This window comes from Sciurus carolinensis, chromosome 12 (assembly GCF_902686445.1).
Source record: "Sciurus carolinensis chromosome 12, mSciCar1.2, whole genome shotgun sequence".
Taxonomy (NCBI): domain Eukaryota; kingdom Metazoa; phylum Chordata; class Mammalia; order Rodentia; family Sciuridae; genus Sciurus; species Sciurus carolinensis.
In genome coordinates, this window is record NC_062224.1 from 45,658,092 (window position 1) to 45,684,189 (window position 26,098).

The 26,098-nt window shown below is 37.1% G+C and overlaps 1 pseudogene; it reads right to left on the reverse strand.

Moving 5' to 3' along the window:
- Positions 1-249: 249 nt before the first annotated feature.
- LOC124961287 (peptidyl-prolyl cis-trans isomerase H-like) lies at positions 250-12,952 on the reverse strand (annotated as a pseudogene).
- Positions 12,953-26,098: the final 13,146 nt, after the last annotated feature.

The following is a 26,098-nucleotide window of genomic DNA, read 5'->3' on the forward strand; positions in this document are numbered from 1 at the left end:
CATCACAGCTTTTGCACTTAGAACACTAGACAGCACTTCAGCACTATTCTGAAAAATATTCACACAAAACCCTTTATTTACAGCAGAACATTTAAGCACAGACAATTGTAGTTCTGAATCTGTGATACTTTCCAGGGTCTCTTGATCAAATAGGGTCATAGCAGGCAGGAAAGCAAACTCAGAGGTCTGTCCAGCATATCTGACTCAAGAACATCGCCCAGGGACGACCTGACTAAGTCTTAGTCTGGACTACATCTTCTCACACTGTGAGATTACCATAGGCAGTTTGGATTTATTGTTGGGGCCTGTGGGAACATTCTCAATCTTTTTCATCATGAGAAGTCCACCAATGATTTTTCCCAACACTACATGCTTCCCAACCAGCTGATTGCACTTAGAGGAGATGAAAAGAACTGACAGTCATTTTTATTGGGACCACTGTTTGCCATGGAAAGAAGGTCTGGAACTGAGTGTCTAAGTTTAAAATTTTCATCTGCAAATTGCCCTTGGTAAATACTGGCAACTTTGGTGCCAACCCCATTAACAAAATCTCCACCTGAATCATGAAATCCTTTGTGTCCCTGTGAAAGTTTGCTCCCTTTGTATCCTATTGGCACCCCATCTTTTCTGAATTCTCCAGTGCGGACCTGCCTTAAGTTCTCAACTGTTTGAGGTACAAAATCTGCAAACAGCTTGATCTTCATGCGGCCAACTTCCTGGCCACCAATGCTGACATCAAAGAACACCATGGGGTTGACAGGACTTGAATTGCCACTGCCATGGTTCTGATCTGGAAGCAGAAGTCATTTCAGCACTATTCTTGTGGGTCATTTTAATCAGTAAAATTACCAAAATACAGCACAGAGATGTGAAAAACATGACATTAAACAGTCCAGGAAAAGAATGCTTGTTTTACAATATGAGAGCTGAAACCAGAAGGTAGAATGTCATGTGCATGCTGGTCATATGGGGAAACCCAAAATTTTCACTCTTTTGTGAGCATCTGGGAATAACTGCTAATACCTTGTGAATTCAGTGTTACAATAAGTAAGTGAATTCACAAATGCAGAATATCAAGTAATGGGAACTTGATAAGCAGACTATATCTGCTTCTGAGCTTGTTTTTCTGTTCCCTCTGCCTCTTGGCATGGTCCCATATCACCACCAAATCTTCATTATGGTAGTTTTGAATTATGTTAATATCCAATAGAATGGATCCCTCTCCATCTTTGTTTTCTTTTCCAGAACTGAGTTTGGTGCACTTTTATTTTTCCATAAACATTTTGTAATAAAGCCATTGAGTACCTCAAATAATCCAGCTAGAATTGTGTGAGGCATTGCATTTAATTTAGAGATTAAAGGGAATCATTGATTTCAGAATGTTAAGTTATTCATCTATGAATATGATGTATTCACCTTCTATTGAGATTTATTTTTATACCAATTGAAAAACACACTTTTTCTTCTACATTATTTATTAGATAAATTCCTAGGTACATGACACATTTTTATATTAGGTTTCTCTCTTGGTGTTGCACATCCTATTGGAATAGACAAATGTACACATGTACCACCATTGGAGTGTATTTTTACTGCCCCCCAAATATTGCACTCTGCCTATTTACCCCTCTGTCTGCATGTAATCCCTGGCAATCACTGATCTTTATACTGTCTTTGTAGTTTTTATTTTTTCCAGAATGTCATAGTTGGAATCATACAAGATATAGCCTTTTCAGATTGATTTCTTTCACTTAGAAGTGCACTTTCTTGCACTTAGAAGTTTCCTTCATATCTTTTCATGGCTTGATAGCTCATTTCTTTTTAGAACTGAATAACATTCTATTGCTTGGATGCACCATGGCTTGTTTATCCATTCACCAATTAGAAGGCCTATTGGTGGCTGTCAAAGTTTGGGAATTATAACTAAAGCCACTATGTTGTGCAGGTTTTTGTGTGGACATTACTTTCAGCTCCTTTGGGTAAACACCAAGGAGTGTGACTTCTGGATCACATGGTAAGAGTATGTTCAGCTTTGTATGAAAGCTCTCAACTGTCTTTTACAGTGGCTGTACCATTTTGCATTTCCACCAATAATGAAGATGTTGCTATTGTTTGACTTCCTCTCCAGCATTTTAGTATTGTCAATGTTCTAGATTTTGGCCGTTCTAGGTGTGCAGTGGCATCTCATTGTTTTAATTTGTGTTTTTTTCAATGCACTCGAATATGGAACATCTTTTCATATGCTTAACTGTCATCTATATATGTTCTTAGGTGAGGTGTCTGTTAAGCTCTTAGACTCCTTTTTAAAAGTAAGTGGATTTTTTTGTAGTTTTTTTTTTTTTTATTTTTGCACTTCCAATTTTTCACCAAGTATAATGTTAGCTTTGGGCTTCTTACATATAGCCTATACTGTGTTGGAGTACATTTCTTCTGTATCTAATCAAGTGAGAGTTTTTAATCATGAAATGATACTGCATGCTGAATTTTGCCAAATGCTTTTTTCTGTACCCAGTAAGATGATCACATGGTTTTTGTCCTTGATTCTGTTAATGTTATGTATTGTAAGTGTTTATTTGTGTACATAGAGCTATTCTTATATCCTGGGGGTCCATCCCAGTTGGTTGTAGTGAATGATCTTTTTTATGCTGTTGAATTCAGCTTGCTAGTATTTTGTGTTTTCTTTCTTTCTTTCTTTCTTTCTTTCTTTCTTTCTTTCTTTCTTTCTTTCTTTCTTTCACCACAAGTTTGATAGTATTTTGTTGAGGACTTTTACTCAACAACTGTGTTCATCAAGGATATTAATTGATAATTTTCTTTTCTTATTAAGACCCATGCCTGGCTTTGGTATTGTGATCATTCTGGTCTGGTAAAAAGAGTTCAAAAGTACTCTTCTGATTTTTTTGGTAGAATTTGTGAAGGATGGGTATTAGTTCTTTAAATATTTGGCAGAATTCAGCAGTGAAGCCATCAGTATCTGAGCTTTTCTGTGATGGAAGATTTTCTATTACTGATTCAATCTCTTTACTCACTATTGGTCTGTTTGAACTTTCTGTTTCTTCCTGATTCAATTTTGGTAGGTTGTATAAGTCTATAAATTTGCCCATTTATTCAATGTTACCCAATTTGACCTGTAATTGTTTATAATAGTCTGTCATGATCCTTTCTGTGGCATCAGTTGTAATGTCTCCTCTTTCATTTCTGATTTTATTTGAGATTTCTTTTTTCTTGCTCTAATTTAAAGTTCATCATTTTTTTTATCTTTTAGAAAACTCAACTCTCAGTTTCACTGATATTTCATATTATCTTTCTTTTCTCTATTTGTTTATTTCTGCTTAACTCTTTCTTATTTCTTTCATTCTGTTAATTTGGAGCTTAGTTTGTTCTTTTCCTATTTCCTTGAGGCAAAGTATTAACTGGTGATTTTGGGTCTTTCCTCTTCTTTGATGTAGACATTCATTGCTATAAACTTCCCTCTTATTACTGTTTTTGTACTTCCTGTAACTTTTGATATATTTTTTTCATTTCCATTTGTCTTAAGATATTTCCGAATTCACCCTTTAATTTCTTCATCAATCCATTTGTTATTCAGGAACATTTTGTTATTTCCATTTGTTTGTGAATCCTCTGAAACTTTTCCTGTTACTGACTTTGATTTTCATACCACTGTGGTAAGAAATACTAGATATGATTTTGATGTTCTTAAATTTGCTAAATATTGTTTGTGGTTTAACATATAATCTATCCTAAAGTGTGTGAGAATCTATCCATGAGTGTGTGAGAAGAATGTGTATTTTGCAGCTGTTGGATGGTTAGTTCTTTATATGTCTGTGAGGTCAACTTGGTCTAAAGTATTGTTGAAGTCAATTTTTTTAATTAACTTTCTGTCTGGGTGATCTGTCATTGTTAAAAGCAGAGTATTGAAGTTCCCCACCATTTTTGTTTTGCTGTCTATCCCTTCAGATATATTAATATTTATTTATATTATTCAGTGGTCCAATGCTGGATACATGTGTATTTACAATTGTTATATCTCCTTGAGAAATAGACCCATTTGTCATTACTTAACGTACTTCTTTGTCTCTTTCTACATCTTTGACTTAAAGTCTATTTTGTGTGAATACGTATAGCTATCTCTGCTTTCTTTGATTTCCATTTGCAAGGAATATCATTTTCTCTCCCTTTATTTTCAGTCTGCATGTATTCTTAAAAGTGAGCTGAGTCTTTTGTAGCCAGCATGTAATTGGGTCCTGCTTTATATATATCAGTAACTTTTTAAATTTGATAATTTAATTCATTTATATTCAAGGTAATAGTTATAGGTAAGGACTTAACTTCTGCCATTTTGTCAACTGTTTTCCAATTCTTTCTTTTTCTTTCTTTCTTTCTTTCCTTCTTTTTTTCCTTCCTTCCTTCTCTCTTTCTTTCTTTTCTTTTTCTTCCCTTCCCTTCCCCCTCCCTCCCTCCCTCCCTCCCTCCCTCCCTCCCTCCCTCCCTCCCTCCCTCCCTTCCTTCCTTCCTTCCTTCCTTCCTTCCTTCCTTCCTTCCTTCCTTCCTTCCTTCCTTCCTTCCTTCCTTCCTTCCTTCCTTCCTTCCTTCCTTCCTTCCTTCCTTCCTTCCCTGGTTTTTTTGTAGTGGTATGCTTTGAATCCTTTTCATTTTTGTTTCCTGCACCTACTATGGACTTTTGTTTTATGATTACCAGAGGCTTACATAAAACCTAACAGTCTATTTCAGGCTGATAACAACTTAAATTGGATTGTACACAACAACCCTATATTTCCCATTTTTTAATCACTTTTGTATCATTGCAACCAAAACATCCAACAAGAATAACTTAAAGGAGGGAACATTTCTTTTCTTTTCTTTTCTTTTCTTTTCTTTTCTTTTTCAACATTTATTTTGACTCTTGGTTTCAGAGGTTCAGTTTATGGTTGGCTGGCTCCATAGCTCTGGGCTCAAGATAAGGCAGAAGGGCACAATTGAGGAAATCTACTCCATTCATAACAGTCAAAAACCAGAAAGAGTTCTGCTCCCCAAGAGACAAAATATAAACTCCGAAGTTACACCCCCAGTGACTTAATTCTTCCAGCCACTACCTACCTGTCTATAGTTACCACCCAGTTAATTCACATAGTGGATTAATGCACTGATTAAGTTATGTCTCTCATAATCTAATCTTAGTTCAACTCTGAATATTCTTGTGTTGTCTCACACATGAGCTTTGGGGAAGCTAAAGCTCATAACTAAACCACAATACCCCTCCATATATTTTGTTTTTATGTCAGAATTTACATTGTTTTGTGATATGCATCCTTTGGCAATATATTAAAATTATTATTAATAGTTCAGTCTTTTGCCACTTATACTAATAATTGCTTTGCATAGCACTATTATGATTCTAGAGTATTCTGAATTTGTCTGTTTTACTTACTTGAGTTTTGTGCTTTTGTATGTCTCATGTTATTAATTAGTTGCCTTGTCAAGAACTCTCTTCAGCAATTTCTTTATAGCAGATCCAGGCATGATTAACTCCCTCAGCTTTTTTGTCTAGGGAAATTTTTATTTATCCCTCATTTTTTAAAGACAGATTTCCTGTGCACAGCATTCTTGGCTGGCAGATTTTTCATTCCTCTGAATATATCCCCACTCTTTACTGGACTGCAGAATTTCTGCTGGGAAATTCATTGATAGTTGTATCCAAAATTGTATGTGATGTATGTCTTATCTCTTCCTGCTTGGAGAATTTTAATTTGTCTTTGATCCTTAATAGTGTGATTACCTTATGTCTGGGTGGATTCTTCTTTGAATTGAATTTTACTGAAGACCTCCCATTCCTGAATGATGATATCTGTTTCCAGATGGGGGAAATTTTCATCCATTATTTTTTAAAAAATATGCTTTCTGACTCTGTTTCTCTTTCTTCTCCTTTTGCAATTTTAATTATGCCAAGGTTAGGTTTCTTGACAATGTCCCATATTTCCCATAGGACTTTTTATTTCCTTTTTAATATTTTTTCTTTTTGCTCCTCTGAATAATTTCAAAAGCTCTGTCTTCAAGCTCTAACTTGATCTTTCTTCAGTTTAATTGAGATAGTTATTGAAGCTTTCTATTGCATTTTAAAATTTCTAACATTGTATTCTTTTGTATTTGTTTTATTTAGCTATACATGGCAATACAATGCATTTTGACACATCAAATGTAAATAGAGTATACCTTCTCTTTCTTCTGGTTGTACATGATGTAGAGTTACACAAGACATGTAATCATATATGCACATAGGGTAATAATGTCTGATTATTCTATTATCATTCCTACCTCCATACCCCTCCCCTCCCGTCACTCCCCTCTGTCTAATCCAAAATACCTCTATTATTTCCTAGACCCCCCACTTATTGTGATTTAGCATTCACTTATCAAAGAAAACATTTGACATTTGGTTTTTGGGATTGGCTTATTTTCCTTAGCATGACATTCTCCAGCTCCATCCTTTTACCTGAAAATGTCATAATTTCATTCTTCTTTAAGGCTAAGTAATATCATATTGTGTGTATATATATATATATATATATATATATATATATATATATATATCACATTTTCTTTATCCATTCATCTGTTGAAGGGCACCTAGGTTGGTTCTATAGTTTAGCTATTGTGAATTGAGCTCCTATAAACATTGACATGGTTGCATCACCATAGTATGCTGATTTTAAGTTCTTTGAGTATAAACTGAGGAGTGCGATGACTGGGTCAAATGGTGGGTCCATTCCAAGTTTTCTAAGGAATCTCCATACTGCTTTCCAGAGTAGTTGCACCAATTAGCCATTTCACCAGCATCATTGTATTCTTTATCTCTTATATTTCTATTTGGATAATTTAATTTTTCTACTTCTTTGTTAGAGTTCTAGTTTTCATCGTATATTGTTTTCCAAATTTCATTTAATTTTTTGCCCATATATTTTCATAGTTCACTGAACTTCTTTAATGGTATTATATTATGAATTCTCTGTCACTTATAGATCGTCATTTCTTTGTCAGTTTCTTTCCATGGTGTCATGATTTCCTGAGTTTTTGGCCATCCTTAAGACCACGCATTAGTGTGTGTGCATTTGGTGAAACAGTCACTTCTTCCAATTTGTACAGGTATTCTTTAGCAGGAATAGACCTTTGATATTTAGTGTAGCCCATACTTCTTGATCAGCCAATTGCTAACAACCCTCAGCAAGCAGAGTTTACTTTTGGGTTCTCAGGTACCTGGAACAGTGATTGATTTCTACTGTCTAGCAAGACCACTGGTGGAGCTTTGCACTTAGGCAGAGATAGTGGATATACACTGCAATCACTAGCAGTCAGGCTGCACCTCAGGGTGGATTCTGTAGCTGAGTGGTACCATTATTTGAGTTCTTAAGTTAGACAGAGCTGCAGAATGGGCCCTTAGGTTAGTTGGAGTAACTGCTTGGGATGGACGGAGGCAGCAGCTAGGTTTACTAGAAATGTATGGTTGATGTTTGCCTCCATCTTTAGCAAGGCTTTGTGGTGGGCTGCAAGACCACAGCAAGTGCTGTTTGAACTCCAGAGAATGGCAGAACTATCCCCACATCTTGCTGAAATTCGTCACAGTGTTTGTTTCCCTCCTTTGGCAGGATCTTTAGATCAGTTTTGCAGGTGGGCCAATTGCTGTTTAAACTTGCAGGTGTGGCAGAATTTGCCTTGTTCTTCACTGAAATTTGGCATGGGTGGGGTCTGGGGGTGGGTGTTATGGCCATGCTGAGCATTGCTTAAACTCCCAGGTGTAGCCTAACTAGTCCCTTCCTTTGCTGAAGTGCATTGTGGTGAGTATTGATGGAGCCTTGGGCCTGGAGGCTGACTGAGTAGGGGTTCAAGCCACAGAGAACTTCTCACCACTCTGGGAGGAAACATCTCAGCTTTGCAGGTGGGACATGCTATTGGCTGGTACCTCTGACTGGGCACCATTGTTGGTGGATACACAGAGCAATAGCTAGGTGCTGGTTACTGTTGATTCACCTCCTTTCTTTTCTTCTGCCTGGTTCCAGGTGGCCTAACTGTGCCATACCCTGCTGCTCTCCCCTTGAGGTGAGACTAGAGAAGCATCTTGGAATGCTAGGGAAACTGGATGTCCACCTCTGGTTCTTGCTTCCCACCACAGAAACTGTGGACCCTGTGGGAATTCTCTGTGTGGCACTGTGGCATCTTGGAGGGGAGAAGCCATGTGGTCAAAGTGAAATCATGTCTCTTACCCTCCTAATGTAGTTTTGATTCAGTTCTATGGTCCACACTCCTTTCTCAGATTTACTCCCAAGTTGGGTGTTTTTCACCAAGGTGTTCTGGTCTGTGGATAGTTGCTAACTGAGATTGCTGTGGGAGGTAATGAAACCTGGGATCTTCTCTTCTGCCATCTTGCATGTTGCTATTATTATTTATTTTTTTATTTGTTCTTTTTAGTTTTATGTGACAGTAGAATGTATTTTGACATATGCATACATGGAGCATAACTTCCTATTCTCGTGGTTCACATGACCTGGGTTACACTGGTTGTGTGTTCATGTATGAACATAGGAAAGTTATGTCCGATTCATTCTACTGTCTTTCCCATTATCCTCCCGCTCCCTTCCCTGCTATTTAAGTATTATTTTGAATAAACTATCATTTTAAAATCAATTATGAATAAGAAAACAAAAGTTTTTATTTTAGCTTCACTTACTCTTTCTTCAATGTTCTTCCTTTCTTTATAAGGACACAGTTTTTTCTTCTCTTTTCTGTTCCCCTTCCTTTCTTCCTCTTTTTTGTTCTTTCTTTTTGGTTCTCTCTTTCCTTCTTTTTGTGCCAAGAGTGAACCCAGGGGTACTTTACCACTGAGCTACATCCCCTTTTTATTTTTATTTTAAGACAGGATCTTGCCAAGTTGCTGAGAGGTTCACTAAATTGCAGAGGCTAGCCTCTAACTTGCAATTCTCCTGTCTCACCCTCCTGAGTCACTGGGATTATAGATGTGTGCTACTGAACCTGACTGTGGATACGATTTTTGAGCTATAATATTTATTTTGTCTCTGAAGAAATTCTTTAAATATTTCTTTCAGAGCAAGTCTACTGGCAACAAATTTCCTCAATTTTGTTTTTCCAAGAAAGTTTTGACTTCATCTTCACTTTCGAAGTATACTTTTATAGAGTACAGATTTCTGAGTTTAGCTTTTTCTCTCTCTCAACACTTTAAATCTTTCACTCTACTCTTTTCTTGCTTGTGGGATTCTGAGAAGTCTGATATAATTCTTACCTTTGATCCTTAATAGGTGAGGTGTGTTTTTTTTCCCCTCTGGCTTTTTCAGAATTTTCTTTTTTTTCATTTTTCTGTGGTTTAAAAATAATATGTCTGGTGCAGGGATTTTAATTTAATTTAATTTAATTTTTGTTGTTGTTTGTATTTATCCTGCTTGGTGTTCTCTGAACTTTTCCAGGATCAGTGGTTTGGTGCTAGACATTAATTTGGGGAAAATCTCAGTCATTAGTGTTTCAAATCTTCTGCTTTCTCCATTTCATCTCTTTCAGATATTTCCATTATGCACACATTATACCTTCTGTAGTTGTTTCTCAGTCTTTAGATATTCACTTTAGATATTCACTTCCAGGTTTTTGTTGTTTTGGTGTAGGTTTTGTGTTTTGGTTTTGTCTTTATCTCTTTCCTTTTCAGTTTTGGGGGTTTCTACTGCAATCTCCCCAAGCTTTTTCCTTATTTTTGGGGTGGACTGTTGACTTCCAAGCTCTCTACATGTGGAACTGGAAACCAGAGGTCCAGTGGGTTTCCATGTAGATGATTAAATTTGCAAACGAGGAAGTTTTATCTTTTCTCTTTGAATTATCTTAGCTCTTAATTATTTTTCTTACCTCAAAGATTCTTTCCTCAGCTGCACCCTGTCTTTAAATAAGCCCATCAAAGGTCATTCCTATCTTTTACAGCTTTTGATCCCTAGGATATCTCTGTGGTTCTTTCTTAGGATTGCCATCTCTCTGCTTACATTGCTCATCTGTTCTTGCATGCTGTCTACTCTACCCATCAGATCCCTAGCATTTTAATCATGAATGTTTTAAATTCCTGGTCTAATAATTCCAACATCTTCACCATGTCTGGTTCCCAGTGCTTGTCCTAACCCCTCCAACTATGTGTTTTTTTCCCTCTTAGCATGGCTTATTTTTCTTGATAACTGAACATGATATACTGTAAAGGGCGATGCTGTAACTAGTCCATTACTAATGTGGTTGTGGAGGGGAGAGGCAGCGTCTCATAGTTCTGTGATTAGGTCTCAGTCTTTACGTGAGCCTGTACCTCTGGACTGTAAACTTCATAAATGTGTCTCAATTTTTTTCTTGTTCCCTTAGGATGGTTAGATTGAGCCAGAGTTGAGTGTTTTCCTTCTGCTTGGTGGCTCAGGCTCTGCTAAAACCCCAATAGATTAGACTGTAGTTAATGACTTTCTCCCATGAGCAGACCTTGGTAAGAACAGAATACTCTGGCATATTTAAAAAAGGTCCCCTTTTCCTTCTTCCTGCTGGAAGCATGAGAGAATTTTCTCTGATATTTCCTATGGGAACTTGGTGGAACTCCTGATGATAAAACTCACAGAAGTGTGAGGGCCCCTCTGTGGCTGGGTCTTCCTGGAGCTCTCACCCCTCAGCCTTGTCCACTCTGAGCAGTTTGTCTAGTAAAGTTAGGCCTTCCTTTCCTGGTACTTGTGTCCACAGAGGTTTCTGGTCTGATATGTTGTGATCTCTGTATCTGTCTTTCCAGTTTTGGGGGCAGTGGTTGACCCTGTTATCTCTCTTTCCTATAGACCTATAAGAGTTGATTTTTCAGTTCGATCAAACATTTCTTGCTGTTAGGATGAAGTGGCAGATTCCAAGCTCTTTATATGTAGAACTGGAAGCTGGAAGTTCTCTGTTGGGTTTTCTAGGATTATAATATCTGCCAAAAAGGATGATTTTATCTCTTCTATTTGAATTCTTCTAGTCTTATTTCCTTGTCTTAACTTTCACTAATTGCCAGTACTTACAGATTGATTTTACATAGTAATGATGAGGGTAGTCATTTCTATTCTTTGAAGGACTATTTAGGTTTTCCTATTAAGTGTGATGTTTAGCTAATTGTGTTGATTTTTTTGTGAGTGTCTAGATTTTGTTACAATAAGAAGGTACTCTGGCATTCCTAGCTCTTTTGGATTTTTTTAAAAAAATCATTAATCGTTGTTGAATGTGACCTAATACTTTCTGCATATGTTATCACAATAGCACTATTTTTCCCTTTAGTCACTAATGAAGGACTTAATATGACTGCTTTTCTGATGTTAAATCCTGTTTGAATTTCCACACTAAACACTTCCTGATGCAGCATTTATCATCAATAACTACTATTCTTGGTTAGTTGATATTTTGCATTGGGCTCATAAGGAAAGAACTCTTTTCTTATATTGTTATTAATCAATTTTAGAATCAAGCATGCAAAAAGGATTACCTTTTCCTTGTACCTATAATATTTACTGGGGTCTGGGCACTTACCATAAATTTAAATTCAATTGCTTTGATAATTCTTAGTCTATTCAATATTTATCTTTCCTCTTGTGCCATTTTTTTTGCATTTTATATTTTTATACATTTATTCCTGCTCTCTAGATTTTCTACATTTGTTAAGGCTAAATTCTTAATATTTTTATTGCTGCAATACCTCTGTCTTATCATACTGATTCCCTGCTCTAATTCAGTATTTATTTGATTCATATCATCTTTCTTTTTCCTTGAGCAGCGATTGTTGGGAAGATTCATCTTAAAATATATATTTTACTGGCAAAAGTAGATCAGATATTAGTTTAAAATCAGTAAATATTCCTACTATTTGATAGTTCTTGTGTACTTTTGAGTTTTCTTTGGGAATTTTCCAAAGCAGACAACTTCTTGAGAATCACATTAGAGTTTGAAGAATATGCATTAAATGTAATTCCAAATACATACGGTAATACAGACAACCTAGATCTCTTACCTCAGGGAGATTAGGTTCTAGGGGGAAATAAGGCTTCTCCTGAATAATCACACAAACACAAATTACCTCTAAGAAGGAGTGGGAAAAGGCTATGAGATTTTCAAAGAAGCACTGACTCAGTTATGTCTGAGAAATTTCCTTTGAGCATGTGATAGGAGAACCTGTTGAGGAGAAGAAGGGACAATGTTTCATAGAGGTATGGCATGAACAAAGATCCTGAGGTAGAGAGCCAGTATGACTGAGTGTAGAGAAAGAATAAATGAACACATCCTGTAGTCAAGGTTTCTCTTTGATAGTCTGACATAGTGGGGTTGGTCGTATTTGCATACAGGGAAGTGTTGACAAAAACTCCTAGGTTATAGGCTAAAAGAGAAAAGAATCAAAGTGGAAACAACAACAAAAACTGAAAGATAAAAATCTTATTTGCATCTTAAGCAGAATAATTACCAACACATTTTAATAACCGAAGAAACCCTCAGGAAACACTCTTTTATAACTAGTGCCCTAACAAACGTTGGCTTGGGAACAGTTTGAAACGGTTCCTACATTGATTTGAAATCATTAAAACCTAAAATATTGAAGTTTACAATTAAAAATTGTTTAAATTTAAAATGATTCTTTGAGATCATATAATACAATGGAACACATTAGATTTAGAGTAAAATTTGTTCAACTTTCTTACCATTTAATATTGAGAATGAATGTCAACTTTTAAAGTAGTATTCTTTCTTCATGTAACTTGAATGAAAAGGTAATGGTTGGGAAAAATTTCAAACCTTCAACAGCCTGGCTTCCTTGAGAGCACAGACTCAGCAGCTGTGCATGCTGCTGCAACACCTTGATCTGCTGGGGAAGGACCAGGTGTGCACTGGCCCTGTGTCTGCACTGTGCTGTACACTGGCCTTTCATTGGGGCAGCAAAAGTTTGTAACCTTTAAGTACGAGCACTACATGTCTCTGGAAGTGAATAAACTTTAGGCTTGCTTAAAGGTTACAAACTTTTGCTGCCCCAATGGTGTGCGAGTGGGCTACAAATCTGAGCCCTAAAAGTGCCAATAAATTGAAGGAATGTGATTTATCATTTCTATTCCAAAGAAATGGATGCAAACTGATTTGTTCATTCTCACATGGTTTAAATACATTCTTTCCATGACATTTATTGGAGAAACTTATTAAACATGACAAAAACTTTATCATGACTATGGGTTTAGTAATGTGACAACACAAATTAGCCTGGATATAAAACTGGAGATTGCTTCATTTGGTTTTTCAGTATATAGAATTATTCTTGGCAAAGCATATCACACACGTTATGTCTTTCTAATTAAAACTAGTGACTCCCTTTGTCACCATTTATTCTATTGTTTCTTAGAGTAGACACCCTCACAGTCACATGAAGAAGTAGCAAAATCATCTGAGATTCAGCTCCTCCATGACCTTCCTTCTAGATCTTACCACACTGTAGGCTCCCATAGAAACCTTATAAGCAAATGGTCCTTGTATTCGTTCCTGAATGTGCTTTGTACCTTTCTGCAGTTTATGAACTGCTGCCTGGAAAACCCTTCTTCTTTCTCCAAACTTGTTCTTCTGAAATCTGTCCAGTTGAGACTCAGTTCAGATGTGCCATGCCTCTGTGGGCTTTACTTAATCTTTCTAATTAAGTTAACCCAAATTGGGTTCCTCAGAACACCAACTTCCTGGAATGTCGTAAAACAAAAGTAGCACTTTGAATGTCCTGAGAAATCTTACAGTAAAAGAAACCTCTTAAGGTTTGCTTAGCTCAGCAGTTCCTAAATTTATTTGACCATGGACTACCGCCCACCCCACCCCACCAAATAATGCTCATTAACATCCCAGAGAGCACAGCTTGGGACCTGTTTTCCTTTTACACTGTGGTCCCCTTTCTTATATCCTTACTTATTCATCTACTTAGCCACAAAATATGTATCGACTATCAATAAGATGTACACAAAAATTAAAAACTGATTTGATCTTACAGCCTTGAGAAGATCTTCAGATCTAGTAGAGGAAATAATCCTGCAATGGCAGTTCAAGGCAGACCACATTCCACGTTATACGAGAGGTACTGATGAGGTGCTCAGGAGGCATAGGAGAAGGAAAACAGTATTTTAATCCAGGAGAGTGTGTTCACATGGGTCCTTCAAGAAGTAAACCCAACTGATGCTCAAGGGTTCTATTAGGAGGTATCAGTTCTAAGACAATGGAGAGGAAACTCAGACAGCCTGGGAGAACCAACAAGCCACCACGCATACCTAACCCTTAGTAAAGGAAAGTGGGCAGAGGGTTGGGCAAAACTGTGCAGCCCAAGGAAGATTTGACGAGGCCATTGGAATTCCCTGAGTCAAAGTCAATTTCAGTGTCATCCTGAGTCTCCCAAGAGTGAACCTGCCTTAGCGTTCCCTGTCCAAATGGTAATAGCTTGGGGATAATATGACTTCAGTTTCAATAAAGCAATGAAATCCAGAGGGAGGTCTTTGGTCTGGAGTTCAATTCCTTTCCTGTTGTTGGGGGTGTATGAGCTGCATTCTGTGACTGCAGCATGGGATTAGTCATGCTGGCTAAGGAGTTGTCTAAGTTTGGTGCTTGACCTTGATGTAGCATTAGAACATGGAGATGGGAGAAAAAAGCATTCTGGTTAAGAGGAGTAGCACGAATGGAAACATGGAGGAAGGAATTTATGGAGCATGGCATACCAACATGGCTGGAACTTCAGATATGGGGCAGCTGTTAAAGGTTGTGGATGGGGATTCTGGAGTCAGGCAGTTGGGGCTAAAATGGCAGCTGCCCCCTTATACAAGTAAGAGTTTCCTGCGTGCGTTAGAGTTTCCTGTCTTTTAAATGGGAATAGTTGTGGGATTATTGTGTCTTTCCAACCACATTCAGTTCACTGAAGTCTATAATTCAATTCAATTCTGACACTATCAACCTTGAGTTAGCACAGACCCTACAAATTTAAGGACTCAGCCCCACAGGATTGCCCCCACTTAAGACATCAGAAGCAAATTGGGGGTTCCCAGGCTACCTGCACTTCTTCACAGCTAACCATAAATTTGAGGTTTCCCACAAACTCCTCAGGTTTGAACAAATACTGAGCAAATTAAATGACTGGTCTACTTTCTGGTGAGTTTCGATGTTTACCTTGTTTAATGTTTGTGTCTGTAACTAAAATAATGGACCCTATGACAACCAGGAAAATAAAAACTGCTGTTTTCTTCTCCAAAAGGAAGGCTGGGAGATCACAGTGTCTTGCAGTTATTCTACAAGGAAAATCCTCTCTCCTTCTGTTCTGCTCCCTGCTTCTAGGGTTTGGCTGAAATCTCTGGGTGAACTGCACTGGTTTTTACTGAGATGGAGATGGCTGGTGCAGAAACAGGCTAGGGGGAATGGTAAGGAAATCAAAAGTTGATTTGGACCTGGTTAACTCTGAGATATCTGTGGGTCATCTGAGTGGACTTACTGAATCTGTGAGCTTGGAGTTCAAGGGCTAGAGATACATGTTTGGAACAATAATAGGAGGTAAATTAACGAGGGAATCCTAAGGGCATCGTGTGTATTACAACATTTTGAGATCAGGTGAAGAAGAAGGGCTGGCAAAGGAAAGAGAAAATACACATCACTACTAAATGAACATAGAAATAAAAGGGTAAACCAGCTAATAGAATTTTATATAGCTTAAGATCATTAGCTTTGGTGAGTCCAGATGAGATAATAAGGCATCTTTAACTGATTAAAATCAACAGAAAAGGTGTCTCAAAGAATCCTCAATGTGGAAGAGAACTAAAAATACATTACAATCACCTTATGTAATAATGAGACTATATCTAGTAAGAAGCAATATATAAATAGGATTATCTAATGTTCTGCTGGGTTAAAACAAAACAAATAATTCACAACTGTTTGTTCTTCTTTTCTGACATTTAAGCCAAATTTGCTCTTTTAATGAAGGTGTCAGCTTCTTTTCCTGCTTGTATCAGGGAGATTAGAAATATAAAATTTGTCACAATACAATAATGCATAGTCACCAACCCTCCAAAACAGTAGTCTAGGAGGACAATCATTTTTACATATTTAAAAATTTTGTGACTCATTTTGATCCAATGTTTAGTAAAAGACAAAGACCACCTACTTTAGGTCTTTGTTTTCAATACATTGAGATCTCCTTTACTTTGAAGCAAGAATGGATTTGAAAACAAACATGGAGCCCCTAAACCCTCGTATAATGGTCAGTGGATTTTTTTTTTAAACTCCAATCTTTTATTTATTTTTTGGTTACAAGGGATTGAGCCCAGTGGAACTCAACCACTGAGCCATGTCCTCAATCCTTTTTTATATTTTATATTTAAATTGCTTAGGGCCTCCCTAAATTGCTAAGACTGGCCTGGAACTTGCTATCCTCCTACCTCAGCCTCCCAAGCCACCGGGATTATAGGCATGTACCACCACACCTGAAACAAAACAAAACAACAACAACAAAAAACTCTTGAAGATGAACAAACAAAAATGTCTGTCTTCATTGGTTTGTCTGTACAGCCTGAAAGAAATGTAAGAGATGGAGTTGCAAGGGAGGAAAGACTTTTTTTTTCCCCTCAACTCTTATTAGACTTGGCTGTATCAACCTCTTGCAACAATAGACAGACTAACAAAAGATAGTGACAGTTATTAATATGTGCAGAGCACACCATGAGGGAGAAATCTCAATAGATTTAACTCAAATTGGTAGCTTAAAATTCAACTTATATAGCATTTTCAACAAAGAACAAATAGAGAAATGACAGAGTATAAGGAAGAAGGTTTTGATTTCCAAGGTCAAGAAATTGTGGAAAGGTAAATACATGAGAAGAATCTAAAAGAATAAGGTTCATTTGTAGATTCCTCTGGGGCTGTCTCTGGGATAGAGAGAGCTTTTTCTCCATTTGAATTTCTCTTCTTTTTCTCCTTCTTCTTTTAAATGATACTACATGTATCTTACAACTTCTGTGGGTCATGTCTGGGCATCAGTTAGTTGGGTCTTCTACTTAAGGTCCCATCAGGTGGAAAACAAGGTAAGGGCTAGGTTATGAATAAATTCATCTGAGGCTCAAGTCTTCCTCCTGACTTCTTGGTTGTTGACAGGATTCAGTTCCTTATTAAATTAGTCCATTTTCTGCTGCTATGACAAAATATTTGAGGAGTTCTGGAATTCTGGAGTTTCAGAACTCTGAAACTCTGGTGATGGCCTTTTTGCTGGCAGTCTTGAGGAAGAGCTGGGAATTAGATAGAAAAGACAGGAAACACGTGCATCCATTTGCTGCTTCTTTGTCTCTTTCAGCTCAAAAGTAGCTTTAATGTCAAGAGAAGCATATTTTGGAGTGATATGTTCTAACTTCCTTCAGGGAGACTATGTTTTTAAATCAGAAGAGAAAACCACTAGGAGTTGCCTATTCAATGGCAGTGCCTAAAGGTGAGAAAGAAGGCTATCAAAGCAAGGAAGGAAGAACATGGTGCAGCCCTGCGGTAGGGCCCTTGACTGAGCGGTCCTAAGGCACATGTGTGGGCTCTCAACTAGCTTTTTATATAACATTCTAAATTGATCTTGTATGGTTGTCAGTCTTCATTTTTATCTCCTCAGGCATTCCTATATAGTCATGCGACTGAAGGTGGGGTAACCATGGTCAGTGACTGGCCTCCTCTCTCAAACTCTGTCTCCTAATCTTGTGGAGACATGCTTTTCTGACCCTAATGGTCAGCTGCCTGGAAGAACTCCTCCTTCATTTTTCAAGGTCTCATTATCAGTTGTATAAATAGACCTTAAAAAATGACACTATCAATTCTTTTATCCTTTCATTTAGCAGTAGCATCCTGGGGATGTTGGGGGAGAAATTAGAAAAAGAACAAAAATGATAGAATCAGCTCATTTCCCCCTAGCACTGTGTACATGAAAATTTCTACTTTTCACAGGCATCTTACTTCTGTATATATAAAAACATATAACAGATGTTTATTGTATAGTTGGTTATATGTTTTATAGAGGTTTTTAAATGTTCCTAAATATGATTATGACATATTTGATAATGAGATCAACTGATTTAATAATGATTTCATTTAACAATGAGTTCATTGGCACTCTTTATTAAGTCACAGGAATCTGCACTTTCTATTTCTTAGTACAGACTAGGAAGAGTACTTGCTTTTTAATTTGTGTTGTTATTTGGTCATTGTTTTAAATCTTCAAACAGGATCACACATTTCTTGTTTCAATTTTCTAACTTCAAGCAATTAATTAGGAAATATTTCTTTAACCCCACATTTTACAACATACTTTGTGAAGATAAGCTAGCCATAAGGCAAGTTCCAATGCTAGGAAATCTGGCTAGGAAGATTGGTTTCAAGGGGTTCTATTATTCTTTGGTTGCTAGGGTTGATTCAGTCTTTGTAGTAGCAGTGTTTTATTGTTTTAACTAATTAATTTGTATATTTTAAAATTTCTCTTTGTACCTATGTAAATTTTTCATAAAGAGTATGATTTTCTCATACAGAGTACTATGGTTTATAAGTTCTCTTTCTCCCCCAGAAGGCCCATGTGTTGAAGACTTGCTCTCTAACCTAAGGTACTTTTGAGAGGTGGTGGAACCTTTAAAAAGGTGGGGCATAGTGGAAGGAAGTTAAGATACCAGGTATATTCTCTAGAAGGGCATACGAGCCCCTCCTTTTCTTATCTCTCTTTGCTTTCTGGCTGCCATGAAGCGAGCATCTTCCTCTGCCATGCACTCCCACCACTACAGACCCAAATCTAAGGGCCAAACTCTGAGCCAAAATAAACCTTTCCTCCTCATGAGTTGTTTTATCTCAGGTATTTAGTTATAGTAAGGGAAAGCTGACTAGTAGAAGAAACACTGTGCTTTAGACAAGTTTCAATTGTTACTAGACTAAGAAAACACTGAAGACATTGTAATAAAATAGATTACTGGATACGGTTTCAATAGAATGCTATAATGGTGGGATTATCTGGTTGTGTAGGGATATAGACTTTTGTTCTTTACTAGACCATTTTACAATTCTTTGGACACGAAAAATAATTTGTAGAAAACAAGGAGCAATTCAAGTCATTCTTGTCCATAGCCATTCAAAAGAATTCTGTCCAACCAGTATATAAGCCTCCCTCTCCTTCCAAACCCAGTTTCGCATATATTTGGAAATTCATTTCAACATTCTTGATCAATAAATGTCTTTTTAAAAATTCTTCTTTGAATTCATTGTAATAGCTCACTGTTTTCCTCATTTAACTAAAGAGGTGGTAGATCTTTGACTTGTGTTCTTGATATATTTGTATGATAATCATGATTTTATCATTAAAACAACCTTTGATACTAGTTAAAAAATATTACTGGGGAAAATGTAATGAGAATACACAGACTCATTTCAAGGAAAACCCAAACAGGATATATGAGGACTTTACCAGATATGGTACAGGAAGATCTCCAGGAGAGTACTGTGATCATTTCATCATCTTTCCAAAGTCACATGATCTTTTGTCTCTAATTTTCACTTCGCATCTTCTTTGTCTTCATTCTTTTAAACTACTATAACAAAATACCTCAGTGTAGGTATTTTTTTTCTTCAATTAAAATTTTTTTTTTTCTGATTCTAGGGGTTGAATCTAGGAACACTTTACCACTGGGCTATCTTCTCAGTCCTTTTATTTTAACTTTTAATTTTGAATGAAGATCTTGCTAAATTGCCAAGGCTGGCCTTCAATTTGTGATCCTCCTGGCTCAGCCTCTTGAATAGCTGGAATCAGGCATGCACCACCACACTTGGCTTAGACTGGGTAATTTATGTACAATAGAAATGTATTTATCACAGTTTTGGAGGCTGGGAAATCTAAGATCAAGCCACCAGCAGAATCAGTGTCTAGTGAATGCTCTCTGCTTCATAGATGGCAACTTCTATGTGTCCTCATGTGGCAGAAAGGGTTAAACAAACTCCCTTCAGTCTCATTTATAAGGACACTAGGACAATAATCACTTTCTAAAGGCCCCATCTATCAATACCATTGCATTGTCGATTAGGTTTCAACACAGAATTTGAGACAGAGGGGGGCTCAAGACATTCAGACCATAGCATGCTTCATTCTCCTCTCTTTGAGAAGACTGATTTTTCTCTGCTTTTCCATATATATGGGAGAATGGCCATCACAGCCCTAAAATTACAGAAACTTCTTTCATTTATTCATTCAGCAAAAATCTATTTTGTACATACTATGCCAGTTATCTCTTGCTCTAGCACCCAGACAATTTACATTTGTATGTTTCCATATACATTGCTGGAAGGCACATTAATTTTTTTGCTGCATTATTATTGTACATAATGTTGGGACTTGTTGTTACGTATTCATACATGCATACAATATAACAATATAATTTGGCCAATATCACTTCCCTACACTTTTCCTCCTCCATCCCCACCTCCCATCCCCTGGTTCCTTTCCTCTACTGATCTCATTTTTGATTTTCATGAGATCCTGCCCCTACCACTACCACCTTTCTTTCTTTTCCTTTTTTCTCTCTAGCTTCCAGGTATAAGAGAGAAATATGACCCTTGACCTTCTGAATTTGGCTTATTTCGCTTAACATAATGATCTCTAGTTCCATACATTTTCCTGCAAATTACATAATTTCCTTTTTCTTTATGACTGAATAAAATTTCTATATCTATATCTATCTATCTATCTATCTATCTATCATCTATCTATCTATCTATATCACATTTTCTTTATCCGTTCATCTGTTGATGGATACCTAGGCTGGTTCCATAGTTTGGCTATTATAAATTTTGCTGCTAAAAACATGGGTATACATGTATAGTGATATGCCTATATTATAATAGTAATGACTTTATTTAGGATGAAGGCTGAGGAGTGATATAGCTGGGCCATATGGTGGTTCCATGCCTAGTCTTTTGAAGAAACTCCATACTGATTTCAATAGCGGTTGTACTAGTTTGCAATCCCACCAATTGTGTAAGTGTTCTTTTTCTCCATATCCTCTCAAGCATTTATTATTATTTGTATTTTTATTTATTTATTTTTTTACTGTAAACAAATGGGGTACAACTTGTTTCTCTGTTTGTACATGAAGTAGAAGTGTACCATTTGTGTAATCATACATTTACATAGGGTAATGGTGTTTGATTCATTCTGCTATTTTTTTTCCTACCCCCACACCTCCCACCCCTCTTTTCCCTCTATACAGTCCCTCCTTTCTCCATTCTTGCCCCCCTCCCACCCCCCATTATGTATCATCATCCGCTTTATCAGCGAGATCATTTGTCCTTTGATTTTTTGAGATTGGCTTATCTCACTTAACATGATATTCTCCAATTTCATCCATTTGCCTGCAAATGCCATAATTTTATTATTCTTTATGGCTGAGTAATATATATATGTACAATGTATATGTATATATGTATATATATATATATATATATATATATATATATATACACCAAAGTTTCTTTATCTATTCATCAATTGAGGGGCATCTAGGTTGGTTCCACAATCTGGTTATTATGAATTGAGCAGCTATGAACATTGATGTGACTGCGTCACTGTAGTATGCTGATTTTAAGTCCTTTGGGTAAAGGCCAAAGAGTGGGATAGCTGGGTCAAATGGTGATTCCATTCCAAGTTTTCTAAGGGATCTCCACACTGCTTTCCAGAGTGGCTGCACTAACTTGCAATCCCACCAGCAATGTATGAGTGTACCTTTTTTCCCCAAATCCTCACCAATACCTATTGTTGCTTGTATTCTTGATAATTGCCCTTCTAATTGTGGTCAGATGGAATCTTAGGGTAGTTTTGATTTGCATTTCTCTTATTACTAGAGATGTTGAACATTTTTTCATATATCTATTGATTGCTTATAGATCTTCTTCTGTGAAGTGTCTGTTCATATCCTTAGCCCATTTGTTGATTGGGTTATTTGTATTCTTGGTCTAGAGTGTTTTGAGTTCTTTATATATTCTGGAAATTAGTGCTGTATCTGAAGTATGAGTGACAAAGATATTCTCCCACTCTGTAGGCTCTCTCTTCACATTACTGATAGTATCCTTTGCTAAGAGAAAGATATTTAGTTTGAATCTATCCCAGTTACTGATTCTTGCTTTTATTTCTTGTGCTATGGGAGTACTGTTAAGGAAGTCTAATCCTAAGCCAACAAGTTGAAGATTTGGACCTACTTTTTCTTCTGTAAGATGCAGGGTCTCTGGTCTGATTCCAAGGTCTTTGATCCATTGTGAGTTGATTTTTGTGTAGGGTGAGAGATAGAGGTTTAGTTTCATTCTGTTGCATATGGATTTCCAGTTTTCCCAGCACCATTTGTTGAAGAGGCTGTCTTTTCTCCATTGCATGTTTTTGGCACCTTTGTCTAGTATGAAGAGGTCAGTGGATTTTTGATAAGGGTGTTGGGACTGCACATTGTATTTGAAATCAATGTGTTGGAAAAAATGGATGGAAGACCTACGCATAAGAGCTAAAGTTATGAAGCTCTTAGAAGAAAACATAGGTAAAAACTTCATGAAATTGGATTTGGCAATGATTTATTGGACATGATAGCAAATGAATATTAAACAAAAGACAAAATAAACTGGACTTCATGAAATTAAAAACTTTTGTGCATCAAAGAACTATCAAAAGAAGAGACAACCCACAAAATGGATAAAATATTTAAAAATCATATATATGGTAAAGGATCAAAATACTGAAAATATAAAAACTCCTGTAATTGAACAACAGAAGAGAACCCAGAGAGTGCAGCTCAAAAATGGACAAAGGACTCAAACAGACATTTCTCCAAAGAAGATATACAAAATAGTCAATAAACAACACAAAAGAATTTTTAACCTCACTAGGAATCAGGGAAGTGCAAAGAGAACTTACAGGGAGTTATCATTTCACACCAAATGGTTATTATCAAAATTCAAAACATAACGGAAAAATAGCAGGTGTCAGTGAGGATGTGGAGAAATTGGAATTTGAGAACACTGCTGGAGGGCATGTAAAATGTTCAACCACCGTGGAAGACAGTTGGCAGTTCCTCAAAAACATTGCACATGAAATAATCACATAACCCAGCAATTCCACTTCTAGGTATATGCCCCAAAGAATTGAAAGTGAGGATTCAAAGAGATATGTGCACACCAATGTTCATAACAGTATTATTTCCAATAACCAAAATATGGAAACAATATTAATCAAAAGGTAAGTGGCAAAACAAGATGCAGTATATACTTAGTATGGAATATTAATCTCTCATGAAATGGAATGAAATTGATAACACTATATGGATAAAATTTGAAAACATTATGCCAGATAAACCAAACCAGACACAAAAGAATAAATATTGTATGAGTCTACTTATATAAAGTACATAGAATAGGAAAATTCATAGAGAGAGAAAATAACCGTTTACGAGAGGGTGGGAGAAGGGAGAAAGGGATTTACTATTTAATGGGTACAGTTTCTGTTTGAGAATATGAAATCGTTCTGGAAATGGATAGTGGTGATGGCTGCGAAACACTGTGAATGTACTTACTGCCATGGACAAGCCCACTTAAGTGGTTAAAATGCAAAAGTTTATGTTATGTATATATTGCCACAATTAATAAAGAATGCGCAAGCCAAAAAGTAAAAATAATGGATTTGATGGTCTCTGATCATCTCTGGCCAGCAAGTCTATTCTTGTAATTTTGGAGTCCACTGCTTGTGGGCTAGATCTCCTCTAAAATTAATGACTGAGTAAAAGGGGACAGAATTCTATTATGACCTTGCTTGTTGAGCTTTCCACTATGACATGTGCCACAGAGAGTCATCTTTACATACTGCCTTAGTTTGGAAGTCTTCCCCAAAGGTCCGCGTGTTAAAGGCGTGGTCCTGCGGCACTGGTGGGAGGTGATGGAAACTTTTGGAGGTGGGGCCTAGTGGGAAAAAGGTAGATCACTGGGGCTGTGCTCTGAAGGGGCCATTGAGTCCCTGGCCTCTTCCACTCTTTCTTTGCTCCCTGGCTGCCATGGAGCAGGCAGTTTCCTCTGCCAACAATTCCCACCCTGATGTGCTGCCTCATCACAGGCCCAAAAGCAAGAGAGCTGACTGTCCATGGATTGAAACCATGAGCCTTTCCTTCTTATAACTTGTTTATTTCAGATATTTTGTCACAGTGACAGAAATCTAGCATACACATTAAATGAAAAAATTAAGTATAAATACTGTCAGTGATTTTGAGAGAGAGCTTTGCTCAAGTAGTCAGCTTGGTGAGTAGTTACCACTTGCAGACTTTAAACTACACTATGCTGTTCACATCACAGGATGCCATATCTACTAACACAAAGTTGAACCTTGATGCCCAATCAGATCTAGACATTTCTACAGTTTTTTGGCTTCTTTTTGCCTCGTTGAATCCAAGATAGGAGATGGCTTTTCTCCTGGGACAGGTAGATGTCCTTATTCCTTGTTAGTAAGGAACAGTGTGTATGTACATATGTGTATACGTAAGTCTCTATGCGTATTGTGTTTTTTGTTGCTAGTAACAGGACTACAGCCTGGATGAGTTATAAAGGAAAGAGGTTTATTTTGGTCTCACAACTCTGGAGGTGCTACATCTGGTGATGGACTTCTTGCTGGTAGAGAATAAGAAGGAAGAGTGCATCATACAGCAAGAGACAGGGAATATTTGTGTATGTGTGTGTGTGTCTGGTCTCTCTCCTTCTTCTTATGAAGCCACAAGGATTCAACAACCATGGGGACTCCACCAAAATGAACTCATCTAAACATGATCATCTCTCGCCAGCCCCACCTCTAACCACCATCATCAGATTATTTCCACCTTGTGATACCTCACAATGGGGAGTACATTTCAACACACAAAGCCCTGGGGGAGCTCAAACTATATCCAACCCTAGCAGAAGGCACACATGTACACACACCAGGGCTCAGAATTCTAAATCTGCTTCTTTCTCAAGTGTACAGCATAACTTTCATAGACCATGCATTGTCTTCAAGTATATCCAAGAAGCAGGTGTGACCAAGAATTTTCCCCCTCATTTAAGTCAATGAAAAATACAATTACTGAACAAATGCTATACCAATTTATATCAGCACATAGCTATCATTTATTTTCATTGGAATTCATGCTCATCAGATGGAATTTTTGTGCATAATACATAGAATTTCTGAATATTTTGTATCAGAGACTGAATACTTTCTAGTTTCTAATTTCTCATTTTGAAGAACTGGAAAACAATCATTTCTTCAAGTTATAATATTAAAATATGAGTTATCATTCCTAAATAGATAATACTTGAGGTAAGGATTTTCTAAACATTGCCATGTTTCTAAAATCTTGTCTTCAAACACACAAATAGCTGAGTATCAAGAGAATACTGCATTTCTAGGTGTGTTAGTTTTCTTTCACTGTGACAAAACACCAGAGAAAAACAACTTAAATGAAGGAAGATCTATTTTGGCTCATGTTTTCAGAGGTTTCAGTCCATTGTCACCTGGCCCCTTGCTTTGGGCTGAACTTAACAATGGAGGGCATGTGGTGGAGCAAGGCTGCTCACTGCACAGTGGACACAAGGCAGAAACAGAAAGAGTGTGAAAGAAAGGGTCTGGAGACAAAATATAGCCTTCAAGGATCCACTCCCTCCAATTAGGCCTCACCTTCTAAGTTTCCACCACTTCCCAATAGTCAATTAAATTATAAATTCCTCAGTGGATTAATAATCCACTGATGAGGTCAGAATCCTTGTAATTTAATCATCTTCCAGAGGCCCCACCTCTAAACCCTGCTGCCTTGGGGATGCAGCCTGCCACACATGAGCTTTTGGGGGACTCTTCAGGTCCACACCGTAACATGAGACCCTTGTCAGTGTCTGGGTGTTTAGACCTTGGGGAGGAGGGCTCCAATTTGGGTCAGTCTGGGGCAGGTGTAAAAGGCCTCCAGGAGTCATGAACTCATTCACTCCAGAAGTGTTTGCTTTAGAAGATGGCTTTTGGAACCTG